At 43.2% G+C, this 25,461-nt stretch overlaps 1 protein-coding gene across 6 annotated transcripts in view; it reads left to right on the forward strand.

The window, feature by feature from the left end:
- Positions 1 to 25,461, forward strand: part of THRB (thyroid hormone receptor beta) — a 439,443-nt gene that overhangs the window by 71,255 nt on the left and 342,727 nt on the right. The window contains exon 1 of one of the 6 annotated variants that reach the window (XM_061404703.1): positions 13,166 to 14,745. The exons of the other annotated variants lie outside the window; for them this stretch is intronic. The gene's annotated coding sequence lies outside the window, so the exon portion shown is untranslated. Of the gene's footprint in view, positions 1 to 13,165; positions 14,746 to 25,461 lie in introns of those variants that run through there. 6 annotated transcript variants of the gene reach the window in all.

A 25,461-nucleotide genomic window follows, 5' to 3' on the forward strand; every position in this document is an offset into this window, starting at 1 on the left:
TATAGCTTCTAGTGGCCGCTCCTTTTCCTTGGCTTACGGGCCCTACCACCATCTTCAAAGGATATCCTTCCAATCTCTGCCCCCATCATCGCCCAATCTTCTCCTTGTCTCTCATCCCCCCTGCATCCCTCTTCTAAAGAACTTGGGCCTTTGTGATTGTATTGGTCCAGTTGAATATTCCTGGATGATCTCCTCTTCATGAAATTCTTAATCCCATTTACAAAAATATGGTACTGTACTCACAGGTCCCTGGGACTAGAATGTGGATGGATTTGTGGGGCAGTTGTGCAGAGGGGTACTGTTCTACAACTGAGGAAACTGAAAGTCAAAGAGGTTAAGTAGCTTCCGTAGAGCAAGATGGTTACTGAGGACCAAAGTCACTTATCCTTTGCCATTGTCCCTGGAACTGGATTACAAGGAGTGAAAAATAAATGATACAACTGAGCTCACAGTAAATATGATCTACTCTTATTAAAAATTTAGACCAAAAGCATACTACTAAGCCTGCAGTCTGGATTATAAAATATAATCCATTATAAGGGAAAAGGTTCTAAGCTTTTTTTTTTCTCCTTTTCGAGGATAACATTCCATAACAGCTCTAGGTAATTCTTGGACTCTAATAGCCACCCTCTACTTAGTCATCTTGCTCGCAGCTGTGAGCTGATATTTTAATTTTCAAAGCTTAAGCAGGCTTCGATATATTTCTATCCATTGGTAGTAGGTGGCCATTCTGCAGGCAGAATAAAGCTGAAAATGTTTATACCTGACAGCGTTTCTTCTTCATTTTTGAAGTCATCTGCCTCATTTCTCTTAATTCCTGTTTCCTCTCAGTTGAGTGACTCAAGTTCAAATTTAGTTAGCCATTCATCTGAAATGGATATCTGACAGCCTCATGTCTACATTAGCTTTCCCGAGAAACTGCCTAGTTTGTCTAATACTTCTCACAAAATATAGCTCCAAGGACTGAAGATGATACACAGCTGCAGTGAAATAGCACCGAGTACTGCTGAGATGCTCCCTTCTCTTAACTACAAAGTGTAGCGCTGGAGCATTGCCCTGCTGACAGAATTAGTGGAAAGTTGGGCAGACCAGCTCATTTCCAGAAAGACAGAAAGAAATCTTTTTAAACTGTCATTTGACTGATAACCCACTTGAAATCCAAAGAAAGCAGCAAAACCTTCCTTTACACCTTGACCCCCTGGAAGTGATGCATGGTCAGCTTTGATGCATTTAAGAAGGCCCACTTTCCTTGGTGTGTGTATGTGTCGCTCTGCTATTTCCCTTATAATTATTTACATGTTATAACATGTATGTAGGCTGTGAAACTTAATCATGAAGTAAGACTTCCAAAAAAAAAAAAAGACTTCCATGCCCAATTTAAGGAGTCGAACATCACAGTATGGTTGCTGTTGAATATATATAGAATGTTCCTTGCTCTTCCTAAATCTTGCTTCCTTCCACTGAGATATACTTTATAAGTATAATATTTATCATTAGGAACTTTTTAAAGTTTTATGATGTGTGTTTATCTCCCTAAATAATAAATATCTTAAATTTGTGCTTGTCTGTCGGCTTTGTAAAAATAGTAGCATGCTGTATCTAATTTCCTGTAACTTGCTTTTTTGTTCACAATTGTATTCCTAAGTTTTATCTACCTACTCCTTAAGGCTGGGATTTGCTCACTTACCCCTGCTGTATAGTATTCTGTTGGGTGAACATATCACCGTATTTGTCCTTCTGTGGATGGACCCTGGGGTTATTTCCTGTTTGAGGAGTTCATTTCCAGTGATTTGCTGATACAAACAACGCTGCTATGTGAATTTTCTTGCACACGTCTCTAGGTGCACATGAGTGAGGGTATCCCTAGGAGCAGAATTGCTGGGTCAGAGAGCAAATGCATTTTTTACTAATTCGAAATTATTTTTCAAAGAGATTGAACCTGTTGACACTCCCCCTAGGTTGTGTTAGAGTTTTGTTGCCCCGTGTGCTTGACAGTACTTGGTAAGGTGACCTCGTGCATTTTACCACCTAAAGTGTATCTGATCGTGGCCTCAGAAGGCACTGTCTTTCTAAGGAGGGTGAATGTCTTTTCATACTTATTTACCACTGATGCTTCCTTTTGTGAAATGCTCATTTCATCCCTCCATTTGGCTTTTAGTTCATAAGTGTGTGTGTGTGTATAATGTGGTCAGATATATTAATCTCTTCTTTTATGCCAAGTGATTTTTAAATTTTGCTTAATAAATCCTTCCATCCATATTCTTCATTGTTTCTAAATATTTTTTCTTCATTTTACGTTCGTATTTTAAGTCTACAGTGCATCCTGGAATGGATTTTTCTCTTCGATGGCATGAGATAGGGATTCAATTTCATTTTCTTTCATATGAAAAACAATTATACCAGTGTGATTTCCCCCCTTCGTCTTCAGTGCTAAGGATTTCGTGAATTAAAATGTTGATTCTGTGAGACTTCTTTTGGTCTTTCCTGTTTCGTTGGACGGTCGGCTTCTGTGTCAACACCTCATCCTTCTCTCCTTGCCCCCTTTGGTTGTCCATTCTTCTGCCTTCCTCGAAGGACCTTGGATCTTTCATTCTGTAATTCACTACGTCAAAGGTCAGCCAGTTTCTTAGGAGTGTCCCGACAGATGCCTTGGTGGATCAATAACAAAATGAACAGGGCTGTCTCTTGCCCATGGTGATTTCCCGTCAGAGCACAGACCAGTAGATTATCAAGTCCCCATTGCACCCAGGGTGACCATGGAAAACGGGAGGAAGGGGAGCAAGAATATGTTCTGTCACTCCTTCTCTAAGATTGCACTTGACTTTCTTTCTCATAGTTGCCACCAGATCACTCTGTTGACTTAATTTGTTTCTTCTATACAGCCGTCATCCAAGGCTGCCCTAACTCAGCACTGTGCAACTTCCTATTTACACTTTATATTAAATGCAGAACTCAAAAAAAAAATAAATAAAAATAAATGCAGAACTCTATATTGTGCTCTCTAAATTTTATCTGACTTTTCATCAGATCATCTTATATACATGATTATGTTATCTCCACTATTCATAACCATTCAATGATGGTAATCCGCTCTGTCTTCATCCAAATCAATACAGTTTTTTCACAGGAAAAAGCTCAGTAGCTCAGTTGACATTAATGAATTAACTAACAGTTGTTCAATTCATGTATTCATTCTTTGCCATTCAGGTCATATTCTACTATCTCACCCCAGGATACCTTATAAGACTTTGTCAAGTATCTTGCTAAAATAGGTCTATGATGCCATTGGTATGTTTGTGATTATTCAGTTGCTAAGTTGTGTCCGACTCATTGCAACCCCATGGACTGCAGCATGCCAGGCTCCCTCCACTATCTCCTGGAAGTTTATGTCCATTGAGTTGGTGATGCTGCCTAACCTTCTTATCCTCTGCCACTGCCTTCTCCTCCCACCTTCAACCTTGCCCAGCATCAGGGTCATTTCCAGTGAATCTGCTCTTCGCATCAGGTGGCCAAAGTGTTGGAGCGTCAGCTTCAGCATCAGTCCTTCCTATGAATATTCATGGTTGATTTCCTTTAGGACTGATTGGTTTCATCTCCTTGCAGTCCAAAGGACTCTTGAGAGTCTTCTCCAGCACCACAATTCAAAAGTATCAATTCTTCAGTGCTCAGCCTTCTTTATAATTCAACTCTCACATCCATACACGACTACTGGAAAAACAATAGCATTGACTGCATGAACTTCTGTGGGCAAAATGATGTCTCTAGGCTCACCATAGCCTTCCTCCAAGGAGGAAGCATCTTTAAATTGCATGACTGCAGTCACCATCCACAGTGATTTTGGAGCCCAAAAAAATTAAATCTATCACTGCTTCCACTTTTTCTCCATCTGTTTGCCATGAAGTGATGAGACCGGATGCCATGATCTTAGTTTTTGGAATGTTGAGTTTCAAGCCAGCTTTTTCACTCTCCCCTTTTCATGCTCCTCAAGAGGCTCTTTAGTTCCTCTTCACTTTCTGCCATTAGAGTGGTATATCATCTGCATATCTGAGGTTATTGATATCCATATACCTTGATATAAATGCACATAAAATATAATTTGATGTATTTGTTGTATCATATTGTCAAATAGCATGTATGATGTATCATATATTTGTTTATGTCATATGTCCTGTATCATTTATTTGTTTATGTCTCCTCTCAAACCCATTGCTACTCTTCATTGATTACCTCATTTACTTTCTTTCAATAGTATTCATAAACCATGAATTTACATATAACTTCTGGAAATGTAGGTTTGCCTACAGTTGTGGGAGATAATGGGATGCCGTTATTTCCCACAGCCCCATTTCTCCCCTTGCTGCCCTCAGATCCCTTTTTCAATAATCAAGACAAAATCTACTTTCCTGATCTGCAACAACAAGGAAAGCTTTGTGTGCTGTTGGTTTGTTTCTCTCCATTACTTCTGAGGACCTGATGCATCTGAGCCTGGAAACCTCAACACAATTAGGTACTCACTTTCAGTCTTCTCATTTTTCCAGTCTACTGCTAACATTAACGGGCTTCCTTGGCAGCTCAGGCAGTAAAGAATCTGCCTGCAATGCAGGAGACCCAGGTTTGATTCTTGGGTCGGGAAGATCCCCTGGAGAAGGGAATGGCTACCCACACCAGTATTCTCGCCTGGGAAATCCCATGGACAGAGGAGTCTGGCAGGCTACTGTCCACAGGGTCACAAAAAATCAGACATGACTGAGCGACTAACACTTTCACTAACATTAACCATTTCAGATCTCTTCTTTACAGTTTGAAGACCATTCTTCCTGATGAAAATTACAAAAGCCACAAGGAGAGGGACTGTTTTCCTTCCTCCTTGTCATATGCTAACATTGCACCATCTGGCTCAAGCCAGGGGTCTAGCCCTTCCTGTTCTTCTTGCCCTGAACATAATCAAAATGCATTTTTACTTACTCAGCGTTTTCTCAGCAAGCTTCAGTTCATCCTTGACTTCAGCTTTATTGATGTCATTCGGACATGTGACTGTGCTGCCAACAAGCAAATTATGCTTGGAAAAGTGGGAGGGGAAAGCTTGTCCAGACTTAGTGAAGCTGAACCTCAAACAAACACCAATATTGTTAGTGAATCTGGTAATTATTTTTGCTGAGAGCTTGTTCCCAAAGGGGGACTGGGGACTAAGAGATGGGTTTGATTACTTGAGATCGAGACACCCATCCACTCTATATGTGGTGCGGCTACCATATGGCAAAGAACATTCTTTGCAATATCTGTGGGATGTCTCTGAAATAACAGCTGTGTCTAAGAATAGCAATACTGTCCATTGTGTTGATTTTCAGTAGCCATTGCCAAGCACATAGTCCTCAACAGAATTTTATTGGCAAAATGAGAACAATACAAATGGGAGGAGAGGAAAGAAAGATTATTTCCTTCAAGTCACCTGATGGACTAAAATTGATAATGTGGATTTAATTTCTTTTATTACCTTTGGACTGACCTGGCATTTTTCACTGTAAGATTCTGGCCACTTTGATCCACAGGGAAACATTAGTGGTGAAAACATGGAATCTGCTTCTTGGAAAATTCTTTGCTTCAACAGATTAGAGACGTACAAGCTAGAGGGAATATGCAAATCTTCCTGGTTTGAATGGAAAGGAAAGGAAGCAATAGAAAGAATTAATGGAAATTTTCAAATCTGGGTCTCTTTCTGATATTTTTGATAAAAGCCTCTGGGAGTGAGTCAAGAAGAAAGAAGACTGACAAAGTCTTCTGGGCTAGAGATATTTTAATACTAATGATGCAAGTTCAAAACATCCCAAAACAACTAATATTTTCTCTTGAATATCAGTAATTCAAACTGTTCACTGAGAGTACTCAGTTAACCCTCTGTGTTAAGTTTGCAGAAAAGTGTGTATATGTGTAGACGTATGGGAGAGAGAATCATTTTTCTTTTCCTAGGGTTCCATGTATGCCAGAGCTTTGCAAAACTTAGCTTGTTTAACAACTCCTGGTTCCGTGTATAATAATCTCTAAGTTTGTTCAAATCCTTTTGGCAGAAATGATAGATTACTAATCAGCCCCCTGCATATTTATATTGATTCTATATCTCACTGGGCTTCCCTGATAACTCAGTTGGTAAAGAATCTGCCTGCAAAGTAGGAGACCCTGGTTTCATTCCTGGGTTGGGAAGATCTCCTGGAGAAGGAATAGGCCACCCACTCCAGTATTCTTGGGCTTCCCTTGTGGCTCAGCTGGTAAAGAATCTGCCTGCAATGCAGGAGACAGCCCCTGGGGTGGGAAGATCTGCTGGAGAAGGGAAAGGCTGACCCACTCCAGTATTCTGGCCTGGAGAATTCCACGGACTGTATAGGTCCATGGAGTCCCACAGAGTCGGACACGACTGAGCAACTTTCACTTCACTGTATCTCACTGTTCATACTTGCTTGAACATTCATTTAAACAGAGACCCTTTTTTGGTTAAAAACAAAAAAAAAGTACTCAATGATGTGAACTGTGTTAACCGGTGACTAGCTGGAAGGAAGAGGTTTTCCTCAGTCACGGATCCAACTTCAGTGCAGGGTTTGCTATTTTTAATCACAGAACTTTGAAGCATAATTCAGTTAAAGAGGGAGGAAGTTGTCAGGGGAGGGTAGCTAAAAGTTCATGCTAAATTTGCTTAGAACCAGATTGCGTTCATTAATATTTATACATCTCTGGTTGGGAAGGGCGATTATGCTCCTTTAAAAACATTGGGTATTCATTTTCCGCGTATTGCGCGGCCTTCTGATCGGGGAAGGTGGGTTTTCATTGTACGATCAATGGAGATACAGATGGGAACCATCTGGCGCCTCATCCCTCGTCTGTCAAAGCCTTGTCTTGTCTCTCACATGTCAATGATGAATGGAAGGATTTCAATCTCGAGCTGAACAATGCAGCTTGAATCCCTCAGCTAGCCAAGGGGTTTTTTGGCAAGCGCTGATGGGCTTAATATTTTAAAGAAACCAGCAATCATTTTAATTCATTAGTTGAGGCCTGTTGTTCTCGGCAGTGTTTTTGATTTGTATTTTGGGCATTGGCTTTGTTTTTGACTCACAAGCGTATTCCATATGGGTGTAGCTTCTTTTATACGGTGCGACTCATGGGGACAGAAGTGGGAATTTTATCAGATAAAATGACCAAAATGCTGAGAGTTTCTTTGAATCATCTTCTGTATTATGATTCATATTATGAGTTACCAAAAATCTCCTTGTTAGCTGAGAGCATAAATCAGAGAACACAGAATTTAATTAACCCAACTACAGACAATGCGTCTAAAAATCCATGTCTCTGCTCTGCCTTGAGGTAGGAAACTTGGTGCCTACCTGTCTGAGAGCGCCTTGGGTCCACGCTCTTGTGGCTGTCTGTCTGTGAGTTCTGGGCTGGAAGCAAAGTGACCAACCCACATGGTTAGCTTTGACAGTCATAATCCAGCTAATAAAAAACAGGTTGGTTTTCCTGCATTCCACGTTGAGAAGAAAGAGGTGAATCACAGAAAAGCAAGTTGATGCTAGAGCCTTATTCAGAAACTCATTTCCAGGGTACATCCTGGGTTTGGTAGAGACTCAGCCCAGCTTATTCTGCCTGCCAAGACTGTGGTGGCCTTTGCAGCAGTTATAAGCCTACCCCTGACATGTGTCGGGGCTCTGGTTAAGACAGCATGTAACAGGCAGGTTCTGTCATTGAACTGGAATGATGGTTGTGTTAATATGTAGTGCTTACTACTTGCCAGGCCCCGTTCTACAGTGCTATATAGACTTTCATTCATTTAATCCTTGTTACCACTCCAATAGGTAAATTCTATTATTATCCTCATTTGACAGATAAACTGAAGACCAAAGAGATTAAGATCTAGAGATTGTCATACTGAGTGAAGCAAGTTAGACACAGACAAATATCATCCGATATTGCTTATATGTGGGATGTTAAAAAGGGGGGGGTACAAACAAATTTATCTACAAAACAGAAGTGGAGTCACAAATATAGAAAATAAACTTACGGTTACCCGGTGGGAAAGGGAGGAAGGGCTGAATTAGGAGATGGGAGCTGACATTTACACACTATTATATATGGAATAGATAACCACTAAGGCCCTACTGTACAGCACAGGGAACTCTATACCGTCCTCTGTAATGGCCTATATGGGAGGACAGTCTGAAAAAGAGTGGATGTACGAATGTGTGTAACTGATTCCCAGGTGGAGCAGGGGTGAAGACTCTTCCTGCCAGTGCAGAAGACGCAGGAGACATGGGTTCAATTCCTGGGTGGGGAAGATCTCCTGGAACAGGAAATGGCAACCCACTCCAGTATTGTTGCCTGGAAAATTCCATTGACAGAAGAGCTACAGTCTGTGGGGTCACAAAGAGTTGGGCACGACTGAGCAACTGAGCACATAACTGATCACTTTGCTGCACCCTGCAAGCTAACACAACATCGTAAATCAACTGTATTCCAATAAAAGCTAAAGAACTTGCCCAAGCTCCATAGCTTTTAAATGGCAGCATGGGGATTCCAGTCCAGATAACCAGGCTCTGAAATCTGTGTGCTTATCCTGCAAACTGTCTCTCACGGTCACCGTGGGAGATAAAGGTCATTCTTGTTATTTCTGTTTTAAAGGTGAGGAGACTAAAGCATGTCCTTAGTCTACAATTTTTATATAAATTGTAGCTATGGAGCCAGGACTCAGACTTTCTGAATCCCATTCTTTTCATACAATGGAGAATTCAGAACAATCACCATGAGGCCCCACAGGATGATCATCAGAGAAGGACTGTATTTGTTCAGTGGAGTACAGGCCTAGGAAAAGGAAATATACTGATTCTATACAGATTTACAGTAACAAAGCTTGACCAAATGATTCGAGTTTGCTTCTGACGAACATGGAACTGGAATGAACTCCTGCTGATGCCACTCAATTGAGTGTTTACTCTATTTTTCTTGCCTCTAAGTATTGATGCAAGAAATCCTTAGTATGCAAAAGACTTTTTCAATTCAACAGGAAGAAAATGGAATAGTCACATTTTTTAAAGAATGGATAAAGAATGAAAATAAATACAAGTGAGCTATAAATTTTTATAATGAAGAAAATAATTAACTTCATTAAAGAACAATAGGAGCTCATCCTGTTACTAAAGTGACACAGATTAAATAAAGCTTTGATATATAGTATCACACACCATGGTGTGAGGGGCTTCCCAGGTGGCTCAGTGGTAAAGCATCTGCCTGCCAGTGCAGGAGATGCAGGTTCTATCCTTGGGTCAGGAAGATCCCCTGGAGGAGAACGTGGAAACCTACTCCAGTATTCTTGCCTGGACAATCCCATGAACAGAGGAGCCTGGTGGGCTAGTCCATGGGGTCACACACAGTCGGCACAACTGAGCACGCGTGACCATGCATGGTGCAAGGGAACTGGTTCTTTCTTCCACTATAAAGAAAGGACAGTTTGTCAGTGTGTATCAATACCTTTAAAGGGTACACACACTTTGACCTATGAATATCACATCTAGGGACTGATGCCAAGAATGCCATCGTGAATGTGAACAAAAACTTCTTTAGTAATCAAAGAAAACATTATCTGTAAAAGCAAAAATCTGAAACAACCACTGAAGATTCAATAAAATATATTTGGGATATTCCTATGATGGAAAAGGGGCTTTCCAGGTGTCACAGTGATAAAGAATCGACCTGCCTATGCAGGAGACTTGGGTTTGATCCCTGGGTCAGAAAGATCCCCTGGAGGAGGAAATGGCAACCCAGTCCAGTATTCTTGCCTGGAGAATCCCATGGATAGAGGAGCCTGGAGGGCTACAGTCCATGGGGTCGCAAAGAGTCAGACACAGCTGAGCCACTGGGTAGAACAGCATGATGGAGAAAAGGCAGCTTTAAATATGTCTAAAAATATTCAGTAATACAGTAGGATATAAAGGATGTGTTAAGTGACAAAGCAGGTTAAGAAGGTTATAAAACAATGTGTATAAGACAGTCCTTTATGTGAAAAGCAAATTGATATCAAAATAATAATGTTATTTCAAAGTAGTAGTGTATTTTTATTCTTTATGCTTTTCCTTTGTGTTAAAACAAAAAATGAATTAGAAATTAGAAATGAAATAGTACTTTTGATTTGTTAAAAATTTTGCTACCAGATTTTTATAATCCTGTAAAAAAACATTAATGAGTGTAAGAAGGGCTTCTAGATTTATGAACATTTAATGAGGTTTGAGGCACAGTGAAGGGACAGAGAATCAGTTGGCCCTTTTAATTTGTATCATAGCACAGCAGTTCTCCTGAGGTCTACTTTCTGATCCAGGAGGTGTGGACAGGGGCCAAAAATGTGCATTTCTAAGAAGTACCCCAAAGCCTGAACTATTTCAACCATGTTCTCAGTCATAGCTGGACGTCAGAATCCCTTAGGGAGCATTTAAAAAAAAAGCCCAGAACAATTAGGTCAAACCTCTGGGTCTTGGATTGGAAGGACTCCAAGTGCTTCTAGCAGTTGGCTGGAGCTGAGACCCACTGCTGCCACCACGCTTCCAAGCCACCATGCTAATCCTGTATTTCAGAAATTAAAATGCTGAAGCCCTCTGTCTTCAATTAACCGAACTATACATACTTTGAATATCCTCAGTCACCAAGCACGTAGTTTTAGTAGAATGAGTCTCCACTGACAGGCTTAACGTATCCCTGGAAAGCATTTTACAAAATGTCTCTATTTAAAAATGTTGTCTTCTGCTGGATTAGGGTAGAGAATTTTCCTCCGAGAACCATTTGTGGTGAAGTAAATAAAAGTTTTCTTGCAGTAGGCCATATATAGCTGGTGTTCATTCTTTTTTAAAAATTATCTTATATCAGAGTATAGTTAATCTACAACGATGTGTTAGTTTCAGGGGCTGCTCCGTTATATAGCACTGTGATGTACCCCTTTGTGAAGGCTGGGCTAAGGCACTATTAAATGTCTCCCTTACACTCAAAGCGAGAGTCCGACACGTGGTTGACATTGATACTTGGAGGTCAGCAACGGGTGGCTGAAGTGTCTGAATAGGCTCCACCCCCAGTATGTTGGATTCCAAATGTGTCTTGTGGGCTAAATTCTTGGGGACACAGAATTTACATCCGCATGGAAATAATGGTTGTTGAGCCACCCTTTTCAAAACTCACAATGGAATCGGGCAAACTGGCAGCAGAGCAGGTTCTTCTCATCCACCCTCCCTTTCTTCACTTCCTGAGAGCTCTCACATCTACAGCAGGAGACCCTCCCCAGCTATGTCGCTTACTGCTCTATAACAAACCACCCTGCAGCTCGGTGGCTCCAGAGAACAGGGGCTTGCCATTTCTCACAGTTCTGTGAGGCAGACTTCAAGCAGGGTTGGCCAGGCAGTTCTTTTGCTCCATTTGGCATTGGTTGGGGGTCACTCACTCAGCCTGTTTAGCCTGTGGCTGGGCTGGGCTGGAAGCTCCAAGAAGCTTTTACTCAACTCTGGCTGAGCTGGTGTTTCTCCTGAGGCCTTGCCACACAAGCTGGGATGGGTGTTCTCACAGTGGGTGGTGGACAGGACTCAGAATTCTCCCATGGGAGCGGGCTTCCAAGAAGGAAGAAGCAGAAGCTTCCAGTCCTCTTAGGTCTTGGGCTAAGAAATCCAAGGCGAAGGGGGTGGAAGAGGAGGAGATGGTTAGGTAGCATCACTGACTCAGTGGACATGAGTTTGAGCAAACTCCGGGAGATGGTAGAGAACAGGGAAGCCTGGTGTGCTGCAGTCCATGGGGTGGCAAAGAGTCGGACAGGACTTAGGACTGAGCAATAACGAGAAGTCCTGGGACCCAGCGCGTCTCTTCTTCCACATTCTACTGGGCAAAACAAGTTACAAGGCTGCCCCAAGTGTCAAACGGAAGAGAATGGCATCCTGCCTTCAGTGGGGGAATGGCTCATGCTCTCAGGGAGGAGAGCGTTAGTGGCCGTCTCTGCAGACTGTCCCCTGAACCACCCCTTCCCTGGTGCATTCTGGAAGGGGTTGAGATGTGAGGTCTTAACTCTTCCAAGTAGGACCCACCAGCATGGGCATGTCCCAGAAGTTCAAGGGCAGCCAGAGATGCAAAAATTCCTCTGCAGCAGCTAAAAGAATAGTGAATTCATGCCTATCCATCTTGCAGCTCCTGTTTTGTCATAAAAGAGCGGGAAATCTAAGTTTGCATCTGGGAAGGAGATGCAGGAGAGTAGCCATTTCGGGGTTGGTTTCTGTTGCCTCGGAAACCCCAGTAACAGTGAAGTAAACAGAAGTTTGTTTCTCCTGTAAAGTTTGAAGGTCGGCCCTGCAGGGCTGGCATAGCTTCCTTAAGCCCACTGCTCTAGCCCAAAACAAAATTGGAAAAATGGCAACTCTTGCATAACTCCCGCTCAGATCAATTCCGTATCCTTAACTCAGATGTCCTGATTCCTCACGCATGGATCTTTGACTCTGGGCAATTGTCCGTCCATGCCACCAAGTTTCCTAAATGTCCACTTTTTATGGAAATAATACTAACATAGCGTACAGGCTTCGTGAACAATTGCAGATAGAATTTCAAGCTTTACAAAATTTGCCAAGCTCCCCAAAGATACCTAAATGTTAAATGAGTGATTACCACCAGGTTGCATTTCCCTTTTTTATGAAAACCACATGAAATTGTTGTTATAATCACGGTCAGTTGAAGCAGCGAGACATTGTACTCAGGAGGAGAAGAGACAGACTCATCAGTGCTGCTTTGACTGTATTTTTATTGACGGGGCAGAAGGAGCACCGGACGAGGAATCGGATAAGGAGAGGATCAGAGAAGCACACGTCTTCAGGAAAATCACTACATTTTTTAAATCTTATTTTTATTTTTTTAACACCAAGAACATTTTGTTTTGTGGCCAATTAACAATGTTGTGCTAGTCTGAGGTGGACAGTGAAGAGACTCAGCCGCACATACACGTGTGTCCACTCTCCCCCAAACCCCTGTCCCACCCAGGCTGCCACATGACATTGAGCAGCGTTCCCTGTGCTGTACAATAGGTCTTTGTTGGTGGTCCATTTTAAACACAGCACTGTGCACATGACGTTCCTAAAGTCCTTAACGATGCCCCCCCCTGCCCCCCCCCACCCCCCGCCCCGGCAACCATGAGTTCATTTTCTACCTCTGTGAGTCTCTCTCTGTTTTGTAAGTTTGTTTCCTTTTAGATTCCACATAGAAAGGATGCCATATGATATTTCTCCTTCTCTGTCTGACTTACTGCACTCTGTATGACTATCTCTAGATCCATCCATGTTGCGCAAATGGCCTTATTTCCTTCTTTTTAGCGGGTGAGGAATATTCCATTGTATACACGTACCGCATCTTTATCCATTCCTTCGTCAATGGGCATGTAGATGGTTCCATGCCTTGGCCACTGTAAACAGTGCTTCAGTAAACATTGGGAGCATGTATCTCTTCAGGCCATGTTTCTCTCGGGATACACACCCCGGAGTGGGATTGCAGGGTCATTCGGTAGCTCTGTTTTTAGCTTAAGGACCCTCCATACTGTGGCTGCACCATGTACATTCCCCTGGTGCAGGAGGGGTCCCTTCTCGCCACACCTCTCCAGCATTTGTTGTTTGTGGATTTTTTGATGAGATCCATTCTGACCGGTGTGAGGTGTTATCTCCCTGTAGTTTTGATTTGCATTTCTCTAATAATTAGTGGGGAAATCACTAAATTTTATTTAAAAAGAGAGTCTTGGAATCTATCAAATGGGGACGGTAACCCGTGGTCTGTAGACACTGGGTAGGAAAGGAGGCATCAAATGCAATAATAGTGGAAAGCGATGCACCGTATCATTGCCACAAGCGTCAGACAGTTTGCATTCTTTGATTGTGAATAACGTCGGCATCCCTGTGTTGTCGGTATACTTCATTCTGAGTGGTCCGGTAAAACCAGTGAGAATGTGGACTCTGCCCGTTTTGCAGCCTTTTTACTCTTCAGCACGGGTGCTGTGGCTGGGCTCTGAGTGGCACCTCCGGGGGGAATTGTGACTGTGACTCCACTGGAGTCACAAAGTCTGAAGACGTGGGAGAGGTTCAAAGGAAAGAAAGCCTTGGTGACAACGGCCGACCTGTGCGTCCTCAGGGCTGGGCCGGGTGGGCGCCCTCCCCAGCTCCCACCTCATCCGTCCCTCACCTGGGCCCTCCACGGCCCACGCATCATTAGGCCCGTTCCCAGCAGAGGAACCAGCCTTAGAGAGATGGGTGACGTAAGAGCAAAGTACTGGAGCCAGATTTAAGTCCCATAAACTCCTGAGCCCGTGTGCACTCCCTGTGCCCACCGGGGACCCCAGGACCAGCTCTCCAAGACCAGGGAGTGGACGAGAGAAGACCCAGTGCAGAGAGAGTCTGGTACCCAGACTGACGGTGCAGGCCTGGGACCTGGGCCAGCGCTCACGCCCCGCTCAGAAGGGCCCCACGCTCAGCCTACCCCTCTGCTGGCGCTCTCTCAAAATTCCTAATAATTTTTGGACACGTGACTCTCCTTTTCATGTTCTACCAAACCTCATGAAGGTAGCCAGACCTGGGAGACACTTGGGAGAGAGAAAGGCTGGAGAGACTAGCCTACCTTTTTTCTCCAAGGTGACATAGATGAAGCGAAGGAAAAGGAGAGAAACATTAATACCTATGGGAACGGACTGTGTGCCGGGCACCCATCCAGTCACTGGTAAGCCTGCTAATCACTTTCACCTCCAGAACATTTCTCAGAGGTAAATAAGTTCTTCCTGTCATAGATAAGGAATCAGATTCTCAGGGAGATGAAATCATTTGCATAAGATTCTGCCTCTGGGAGGAGCTGGGGTTCCAGGCCAGGTGTGTCTGAAGTCACAGCTCTCCATGCTGTTGAGAATAAAAACAAACAAACAAAAACCTTCTCAACGGTTTGTTATTATGAGGTGACTTTCCACCTCTGCAGGAATAAACTATGATTAAAGTGTACAATAATGTAGAATCATTATCTGTAAAACTTACCAACTTATTTCTGGTTGAGCCTGACCTAATGAAAGATTCTCAAAGATAGAAGCTGTGATAGGTAAACATGATCAAGATATGATGTCTGGAATGACTAGAGGTGGAACTAGGCAGTGTTATTTTTAGAAGCTCATTGCATCAGGATTCTTAAATCTATGAATAGCAGTCAACTAGGAGTCCAGGGACCTAATTCTACTCTTGGCTCTCAGCAAGCATGCTTGGGTAAGTCATTTGACTTCTCAGAGTCTCAACGATGAACTGAAGGAGGCGGCTCTTACAACTATGATCAAAAAGCTTCCGTGGTAATCAGAACCTGGAATTCTTTTTTTATGCCCAGGGCAGGAAGCTCTAATGGGCTTTTCATTTGGGGGAGGGGGGAGGTACTTAAGCAAGTGGGAGGAGGGAGAAGAGAGAGGAGGAAGGACCTTCCCCCAGTGCACTGGGGCTCCCCAAGCATGCTGGCTGTCTCACCCTGTCCATGGGCTGTGGTCTCTGTTTCCAGGAGCTTTCTGGGGTTGCCTGATGACGCCGAGCCTGCCTTCAGGCTAGGAGAGGCGGTGCAGTGTGTTTGTCAGCAGGGAGATGGGAGGAGCTCTAAATTCGCCTCCTGCTTCTCAATCGTGATTTGACTCTTCTGCTTTCTGCTCCGATGCCCTGTGGTCCAGACTTGACGGCCACGTCCTAGGAACTGCCCTGCAACTGACTAGGGGAATGGCTTCACAGACATGGATCTCGCTCAGCGGACAGAGTGCTGTGTTGATAAACGGTGTCTGCCGTGGGCCCTGGATGTGTGGAGGATTGCACTCAGGTCCCATCTGTTAGCTACTGACCATCCCTAGTGGAACGTAGACTTTAAAGCAGTATTTGTTAGATGACCGAGCAAGCATTTCGGTCGGTGTTAACTTTGTTGTATCTATGAGAGAAGTGTAGTCCCAGAAGTTGGCTAAGAAGATTCTCGAAAATTTAGGGCATTGCTCTATGGAAGTGAAATACATGGAGTTTCTCTTGATTTCTCAGGGTGTGGGTCACAAAATATTTGTATCAGACTTGCCTAATGAGCATGCTTAAAGTACAGATTACTGGGCTCCATCTAAGACTTCCTAAGTCAAATTCTTTGGAGGATAAGACCCAGGGATCTGCCTTTTCACAAGGGTCCTCTGTGATGTTGTGTGTGGGAGTGCTGAAGTTAGAGAATCATTGCAATGCAAAATTGGACAACTTTTTTAACTGGCAGTATTTTCTTTTTTGGTTCTACCATGTGGCTTGCAGGGTCTTAGTTCCCCTGACCAGGGACTGAACCCAGGCCCCCTGCAGTGGAAGCACAGAGTCCTAACCACTGGGCTGCCTAGGAAGTCTCTAAACTGGCAGCAGTTTCCTTCAGCATAGTATCGTGTCAGCTAAGAAGCCACTTTGTAAAATGTGCTGTGAAGAGAATTACAAATACACAGTCTAAGTAAATTCTTCAGTATTCGGTGGAGGGAGGGAATCTAAATACATAAAACTTAGAGACAAGGAATGCCATTTTGAAAAGTTTCATAGTTGTAGCTTAACCAAGTAACAACTCTAGATAAGGTCTTTTTATGAAAAAGAGGACTCTTTTCATTTGCGTGTCTTTGATGTGTCTGAGGGTGGGGGGTATGGGGGGACAGAGCTGTGTGTTGGGGGGGATGTGAGTGTGTGTCCACACAGACGTGCAGACTGTGAGAAGGGAGCGGGGTGCAGAAGGCCACACACAGGCTGAAGGGCAGCACCGACTCTAAGAACAGCCGGCTCCTGGGAGACAGTCAGACAAGTGGACAAGGGTGAGAACAGGGAAGCAAAGGGAAGGGTGGGACGAGCAGTGCAAGCCTTGAGAACACTCACTGGCCCTCCAGCGCGATGGCAAACATCGTGAGTGTGAGTCTGCCCCGGCCACTCGCCCAGCCCTCTGGTCGTGGGTGAGTTACTCAGTCCCTCTCGGTCCCCCTTTCTGCATTTGTGAAGCGGAACGAAGACAGAACCGACATCCTCAGTGGCACGACTGCTGGGGGAGTTACAAGGAAAGCAGCAGGAGACAGTGAACTGTGATGGACACTCAGGCTCACCCACAGGGGACAGGCCGGAGCTAACACGGCTCTCTCTTTTGAAGGGCAGCTCACTAACATTGCTGTTTTTAAAATTAATTTTTTTGGCATGTAGTTGATTTACAATGTTCTGTTCACTCCAGACGTACAGCGAAGTGAATCAGCTGTGTGTACACATATATCCCCTGTTTTGGATTTCTCTTCCATGTAGGTCATCACGGAGCACTGAGCAGAGTCCCTGGCTGTGCAGCGGGTCCGCATCAGCTACCTCTTCCACCCAGAGGATCAGCAGTGTGTGTGTGCCAATCCCAACCTCCCAGTTCACCCCACCCCCACTTCCTCCCTTGGTGTCCATACGTCTGTTCTCTATACCTGTGTCTCTATCTTGCTTTGTAAATAAGGTCATCTGTAATTCCACATATATCTGTTAATATACAACGTTTTTTATTTTTCCTGTCTCTCACTTACTTCACTCTAATGTAACAAGAGGTCCAGGTAACGCTGGTAATAAGGTGCATTACTGGAAAAAATCCTGAGTTGGAGGAACTCAACTTTTTAGCTCAGCGGGTAAAGAATGCACCAGCAGTGCAGGAGACACAGGTTCAATTCCTGGGTTGGGAAGATCCTCTGGAGAAGGGATAGAGAGACCTGGGTTCGATCCTTGGGTGGGGAAGATCCCCTGGAGGAGGGCATGGCAACCCACTCTGGTATTCTTGCCTCGAGAATCCCATGGACAGAGGAGTCTGGTGAACTACAGATCATGGGGTTGCAAGGAGTCGAATGTGGCTGAAGCAATTTAGCACACAGGCATGCAGGATATCGTCTCCAGGCTGCAAGTCTGTTCAGCGTGCCAACATCCTAAAAAAGCTAGTCTGCAGCCAGGCAGGCCGTATCTCTTCTTATAAGACCTGCAGAAACTTGAAAGACCCATACAGAGCTGTCCTCCAAGAATGCCGTGAAGAACACTTTGCTCTTGATCATGTTTGAGTCTTTTGTTAATAGGTTTCAGCAGATGTCATTCTATTTTAGATATGCTTATTGGCAAACAGTTTTGTCAGAAATCAGTCTTTCTACTAACATGAATTCCATGTATAAAGGGCATTGATAGCACAAGACTCATGGAAATCTTTACTTTAACTTATTTCCCTCCAAATACAATGCATCTGTACCCAGAATACAGCTAATGGGGTGACTATTCCATTTTTGTCCTTGATACTAATACTTTAGTATCAGAGATTCCATGACTGCTACACGATTGAGTATTCTCAAAGACAGAATTCAAAGCTGATTTTTCTAGATACGTGGAAGCACACCCTGAAACAGCAATGTTTCTTGTTTCTGTGCTTGTTTTCTTTTTTTACATTAGGTAATGTAGCTTTGCTTGGATAACCAAGGAAAAGGTTTTATTTATTTAACATTTTCTTGGTCTGAATTATCACACAAGTACTCTAACCTACTTTCCTGTTGTCAAGCTTCTAAGACACAGATATGTGCTGTTTATTTAGCATACTTGGAAAGACACAGGAGAAAGGATACCAAATAAGTTCTCACTGTTAACTTTGGACTTCCTGTCACATTGACTTTGTCAAAGTAAACTTGACATACTTAGGCTGGGAGTGATTATTTAACTGTCTTTTAAATCAAGATAAAGAATTTGCAGGCAGCTTCTTCTTCCTGGAAACATAGATTTTATAACGATGCATGTTCGTGGCTGTATTATTTTGCTTCATTTTTACAACATCGTCATTGAATTCTCCCAGCGCTGATGGCTGGGCAGGGGTGCTGGAATTCAGTGTTTCTTTTTGCTGTTCAAGTGCATTACTGCTTCCTGCCATAAGAGATGTCCCTGAAAAGGCAGATGCACCCTAGGGATCCGGGACCAGTGTGGCTTCATGTGCTTCTTCCACTCGAGGTCAGTTCTGGGTCCCTGTTGTTGGTATTCGTCGCTCAGTCGTGTCCGACTCTCTGTGACCCCGTGGACGGCAGCACGCCAGACCTCCCTGTCCATCCCCAGCTCCCAGAGCTTGCTCAAACTCATGTGCATTGAGTTGGTGATGCCATCCAACCATCTCATCCTCTGTCGTCACCTTCTCCTCCCACCTTCAATCTTTCCCAGCATCAGGATCTTTTCCAGTGAGTCAGTTCTTCTCATCAGGTGGCCAAAGTATTGGAGTTTCAGCTTCAGCATCAGTCCTTCCAATGAACACTCAGGACTGATTTCCTTTAGGATGGACTGGTTGGATCTCCTTGCAGTCCAAGGGACTCTGAAGAGTCTTCTCCAACACCACAGTTCAAAAGCATCAATTCTTTGGCATTCAGCTTTCTTTATAGTTCAACTCTCACATCCATACATGACTACTGGAAAAATGATAGCTTTGACTAGATGGATCTTTGTTAGCAAAGTAATGTGTCTGCTTTTTAACATGCTGTCTAGCTTGGTCATAGCTTTTCTTCCAAGGATCAAGCGTCTTTTAATTTCATGGCTGCAATCACCATCTGCAGTGATTTTGGAGCCCCCAAAAATAAAGTCTGTCACTGTTTCCACTGTTTCCCCATCTATTTGCCATGAAGTGATGGGACCAGATGCCATGATCTTAGTTTTCTGAATGTTGAGTTTTAAGCCAGCTCTTTCCTCTTTCAGCTTCATCAAGAGGCTCTTTAGTTCCTCTTCATTTTCTGCCATAAGGGTGGTGTCATCTGCATATCTGAGGTTATTGATATTTCTCCCAGCAATCTTGATTCCAGCTTGTGCTTCATCTGGGCTGGCATTTCTCATGATGTACTCTGCATATAAGTTAAATAAGCAGGGGTCCCAGTTAGGTGAAGTCATATGTAGATGTGAAGCAGAGATTAAAAATAAAAAAAGAGCTACTAGTGATATCTTTCATCCTTGGGTTGGTCCAGAGATGGCCCAAAATATTCCTTTTCCATCTTCTTTTTTCCCAGTTCACTCTGCTAAGTGTGCCTCTTTAATTCAAACGTGACCAAAAGCAAGGTCAGTCCGGTTTTTAGAGTTTCCTGATGTTTACTGTCTGCAGCAGAATGATGTGAGCCCAGGGCTAGAATATTTGTAGGTAGAAGAAAACTTCAAGAGGAGGTAATATCTGAAGCCCATCATTTTGATTGTGCAATTTCTAAGAGGTAAATGACAGATTGTTGGTGATATTGCTCTCCTTTTCTATACTAGCAAGTCCTTTTTTTTTTTTTTTTTTTTTGCTGGTTGCAGTCAGAACATGAGGGTCACATGAATTCACTCAAGAAATTATTCATACTCGAGGGGACATGAACTCAATTCTACCCAGTTACATTTAGATCTGGAGGGGCGCTAGGAGATAGTTTAGGCCTGTTTTATAAATATTTATTGTTAAACCAGAAAGAAAAGACTCACCCAAGGCAGGTGGGTGTCCTCATGATTCAATGTTCTTCCTCCTCTACCATGATTCTTTTGCTAGGGAGTCTGAACCAGCCCTTTTTTAAGCACCAGTAATAAGTGCCTAAGCTGTGCTGTGCTTAGCTGCGTCCGACTCTTTGCGACCCCCTGGACTGTAGCCCTCCTGGCTCCTCTGTTCACGGGACTCTCCAGGCAAGACTACTGGAGTGGGTTGCCATGCCCTCCTTCAGGAGATCTTCCCAACCCAAGGATTGAACGAGGGTCTCCTGCATTGCAGGTGGGTTCTTTACCATCTGAGCCATCAGGGAAGCCCAAGAATACTGGAGTGGGTAGCCTATCCCTTCTCCAGGAAATCTTCCTGACCCGGGAATTGAACTGGGGTTTCCTGCATTGCAGGTGGATTCTTTACCAGCTGAGCTAATAAGTGTCTACAACTCTGCTACGTTTAGGGGGCACTGCTTTGAACAGCACAGACATGGTTCTGTGCTCAGATTGCTCACCAGCTAGGAAGACCCCTGAAACAACAGTTCACTGAATTTTAGCCAAAAGGATCATGTGAGAGTATAACAAAGAGACATCAAGGAAAGACTTTCCCGTTGAGCTGAGGTCAATAACCAAGAGGAAGAGAGGGAAGATTTAATGGTGTGAAGCAAGGGAGATGGGACAGACCACAGAACCTGCAGGTCCTAAAAAGCCAGTGGGACAGGAGCAGAGATCGAGAGAGCAGGAATGGGGCAGGCAAGACCAGAGAGGTGGGCAGGAGCTCTGCTGGGGACAGGGCCTCTATCTAAAGGCTTACAGGGAGTCACCGACGGGTTTAAGAGAGCCCGCACGCAACCTGTGTGTCTGAGCATGCCACAGAGTGGGGATGGACGTGATTAGAAGGAGGATAAGAGGGGTTCCGGGGGTGCAAACAAGCAGGAAACAGGTATGCTCCGTGCCATCTGATTTGTTCCATGGAGCTTTGCTTTGTTAGGGGATTAGTAACAGTATTTTTTAAAAATAAACCTTTTCACTGGATAAAAACAATACATAACGTATTGTAGAGAACCTAGAAAATAGAGGAAATGTGCAAGAATAAAATCACCCCAAATTCCACAATCACAGTCAAATAGCATTTTATACTTTGAGAATACTTATTTCCAGTCTTTTTTCTAAGCATATTCTAATATAGTAACATATAGTATAATCTTAACATATTAATAATGTATTTTAATATATATTATATAATATGTTGCACCAGGATGAAAGTTTTTGTACCATTTTTACAAAAATATTGTTAGCCTTTCTGAGTGCTCATTGTATACAAGACTCTGAACAGAGTACTTTGCCAGATTACCACAATTTAATCCCACAGTAACCTCATGAGGTGGGATCTATTACTGCCTCCTTTTATAGATGAAGAAACTGAGGCTTAGAAGGATTAAACAACTTCTTTAACAGCTTTACCAAGGTGTAACTGACATACCATGAACTGAATGTATTTAAAGTCTACAGTTTGATAACATGTAAAGTCTACAGTTTGACAACATATAAAGTCTACAGTTTGACACTCATATATACCTGGAAGTCTTCTCTGTAGTCAAGACGATGAACTTAAATGTCACCCCCAAGTTTTCTCTTCTCCTTTAATTATTCCTTCTCCCCACTTCCCCATCCCTAGGCAGCCATAGATCTGCCTCCTGTCACTGTAGATTAGTTTGACTTTTCTAGAATTGTAGACTCCTACAGTATGTATAACGTTTTTGATCTGGCTTCTTTCACTCAGAAAAATTATTCAAGTCTAATCCACACAGGATACATAAGAGATGTGGGTTCAACCCCTGGGTCAGGAAGGTCCCTTGGAGGAGGCCATGGCAGCCCACTCCAGTATTCTTGCCTGGAGAATCCCATGGGCAGAGGAGCCTGGCAGGCTACAGTCCATGGGGTCACAGAGTCAGACACGACTGAAGCAACTTAGCACGCACACAATCCATGTTGTTGTATGTGCCAGTAATTCATTGATTTTTGTCACTGAGTGGTATTCCATTGTATGGGTGCCACAATTTGTTTATCCATTCAACAGCTGATGAACATTTGGGTTGTTTCTGGGTTTTGACCTTTACAAACAAAACATCTATGGACATTAGTATACAAATCTTTCTGTGGATATATGCCTCGTTTTTCTTGGATAAATACCTAAGAGTGGAACGATGGGTCTTAGGGTAGGTGTCTTCAGAATACAGGAAGAATGCTCAAAACCCAATAATAAGCAAAAAGTAAACCAAAGTAAAAGTAGGCAAAGGTTTATAAACATCGACTTCTCCAGAGAAGATATACAGATGGCAAACAACCACATGAAAAGATACTTAACATTATTGGTCATTCCGTCCCGTTCAGTTCAGTCGCTCAGTTGTGTCACGCTTTGCAACCTCGTGGACCGCAGCATGCCGGGCCTCCCTGTCCATCACCAGCTCCCAGAGTTCACCCAAACTCATGTCCGTTGAGTCGGTGATGCCGTCCAACCATCTCATCCTCTGTCATCCCCTTCTCCTCCTGCCTTCACTCTTTCCCAGCATCAGGGACTTTTCAAATGAGTCAGCTCTTCAAGAAATGCAAGTTAAAACCATAGTGAGTGACCACTGTACTCTGATCAGAATGGCTCGAGTGAAGGAGACTGACCATTCCCAGTGATGGTGCCATGTGGGGGAGCTGAGTCTCCATACTCTGCTGGCGGAAATGGAAAATGGTACAGACACATTTAAAAACTATTTGGTGGTTTCCGGAAAGGTTGAATGTAAACTTACCATATAAGTTTCCTGTGGCTGCTGTAACAAATTACTATAAAGTTGATGGATTAAAATAGCAGACATTTATTCTAATTTCTGGAGGTCAGAAATCTAAAACCAAGGCGTCCGCAGAACTGTGCTCTCTTCAGAGGCTTTAGGGAGGATTCAGTTGTTTGCTTCTGCTGCTGGCGGTTGCCCGCATTCCTTGGCTTGAGGCTGCATCATTCCAGTTAGTTTCCATCTTCATATCCCCTTACCTTCTTCTCAGCATCTGTGTCTAAACTCCCGCTGCCTCTTCTTATGGGGAGACATGTGTCTAGATTTAGGGCCCACCTACACAATCCAGGATACTCTCCCCCTCTCAGGATCCTTCATTTAAGCACATCTTCTGCATATATGAAAATATGTACAAGTTCTGGGGACTAGGACATGGCCTTATCTCTTGGAGGACTGACATTCAGCCCACTATACCTACCATAAGAAAATTTTCAACCTCATAACACAAGTGGGATCCGATTTTATTAAAACGCTTAGTGATATCTTTTCAGATTGTCACAAAATACTTGCTGCATCAGCGGATGCATCGCAATGAGCTACGGTTCAACTATTGAACATTAAGGAGATTCAGGAGAAATTCTTTCTTTCCTTCTTAACTTTTCTTCTTTTTTGCCCCACTATGGGGCACACAGGATCTTAGTTCCCCAGCCAAGAATAAAACCCACGCCTCCTGCAATGGAAGTGGAGAGTCCTAACCACTGGACTGCCAAGGAATTCCCAGAAATTCTTTATTAAATAGCACTGCAGTGAACATCTTTGTATGTAAAGCTGTTTTTTCTATATTTTGAGATTTCCCCCCTCTTAATCCTCCTAAGTGAGTTCAGTAGGTCAAAAGCTATGAATGTGAACTTCTTTGTGTATCTTCCAGAAGGGTAGTACCAACAGATATTCCACCTGTAGCATAAGAAAACCTCTTTAACCACTCCTTCCTGTTGAAAGTGAAAAAAAAAAAGGGCAAATTGATAAGGAGAAAATGGTATATTATTTTAATGTATATTTCTAGTGAAATGAGATGTTTTCCTGAATGTTTTAAGTTTCTAAAATTGTGTGTCCTCTGCTCAACTGTCATTTGGTTGATGCTTTTTTAAAATGATCTTATATGAAATCTATATAGTTAAACATAGTGACACTTTAAAATGTGTTACAAATGTCTTCCTGAGTCTGTGGTTTGCTTTTGAATGTTGACAAGGTTTGCTTTTGGGGGGTTTAATAAGCAAAAGTGTAAAATTATCTCACCTAGTTCAGTTCAGTCATTGAGTCGTGTCTGACTCTTTGAGACCCCATGGACTGCAGCACGCCAGGCCTCCTTGTCCATCACCAACTCCGAGAGTTTACTCAAACTCATGTCCATCACGTAAGTGATGCCATCCAACCATTTCATCCTCTGTCATCCCCTTCTCCTCCTGCCTTCGATATTTCCCAACATCAGGGTCTTTTCAAATGAGTAGTTCTTCACATCAGGTGGCCAAAATATTGGAGTTTCAGCTTCAACATCAGTCCTTCCAATGAATATTCAGGACTGATTTCTTTTAGGATGGACTGGTTGGATCTCCTTGCTGTCCAAGGGACTCTCAAGAGTCTTCTCCAACACCACAGTTCAAAAACATCAATTCTTTGGTGCTCAGCTTTCTTTATAATCCAACTCTCACATCCACACATGCCTAGTGAAAAAAACAAAGCCTTGACTAGATGGACCTTTGTTGGTAAAGTAATGTCTCTGCTTTTTAATGTGCTGTCTAGGTTGGTCATAGCTTTTCTTCCAAGGAGCAAATGTCTTTTAATTTCATGGCTGCAGATACTATCTGCACTGATTTTGGAGCCCCCAGAAATACAGCCTTTCATTGTTTCCATTGTTTCCCCATCTATTTGCCATGAAGTGATGGGACCAGATGCCATGATCTTCGTTTTCTGAATGTGGCATTTTAAGCCAACTTTTTCACTCTCCTCTTTCACTTTCATCAAGAGGCTCTTTAGGGACATTCTATTGAGGCTTTTCCTTTGTAGTTTTCCTACTGCCACAGTAAAATTTGAGAAAATTGTCTCTCATTCAGAGAGCAGATAACTATTCATCTCATTTTCTCCTAGTTGTTTTTAATCCATCTGTACTTTTATTTTGATATACAAAGAGAAGT

Source organism: Bos javanicus, chromosome 27 (assembly GCF_032452875.1).
Source record: "Bos javanicus breed banteng chromosome 27, ARS-OSU_banteng_1.0, whole genome shotgun sequence".
Taxonomy (NCBI): Eukaryota; Metazoa; Chordata; class Mammalia; order Artiodactyla; family Bovidae; genus Bos; species Bos javanicus.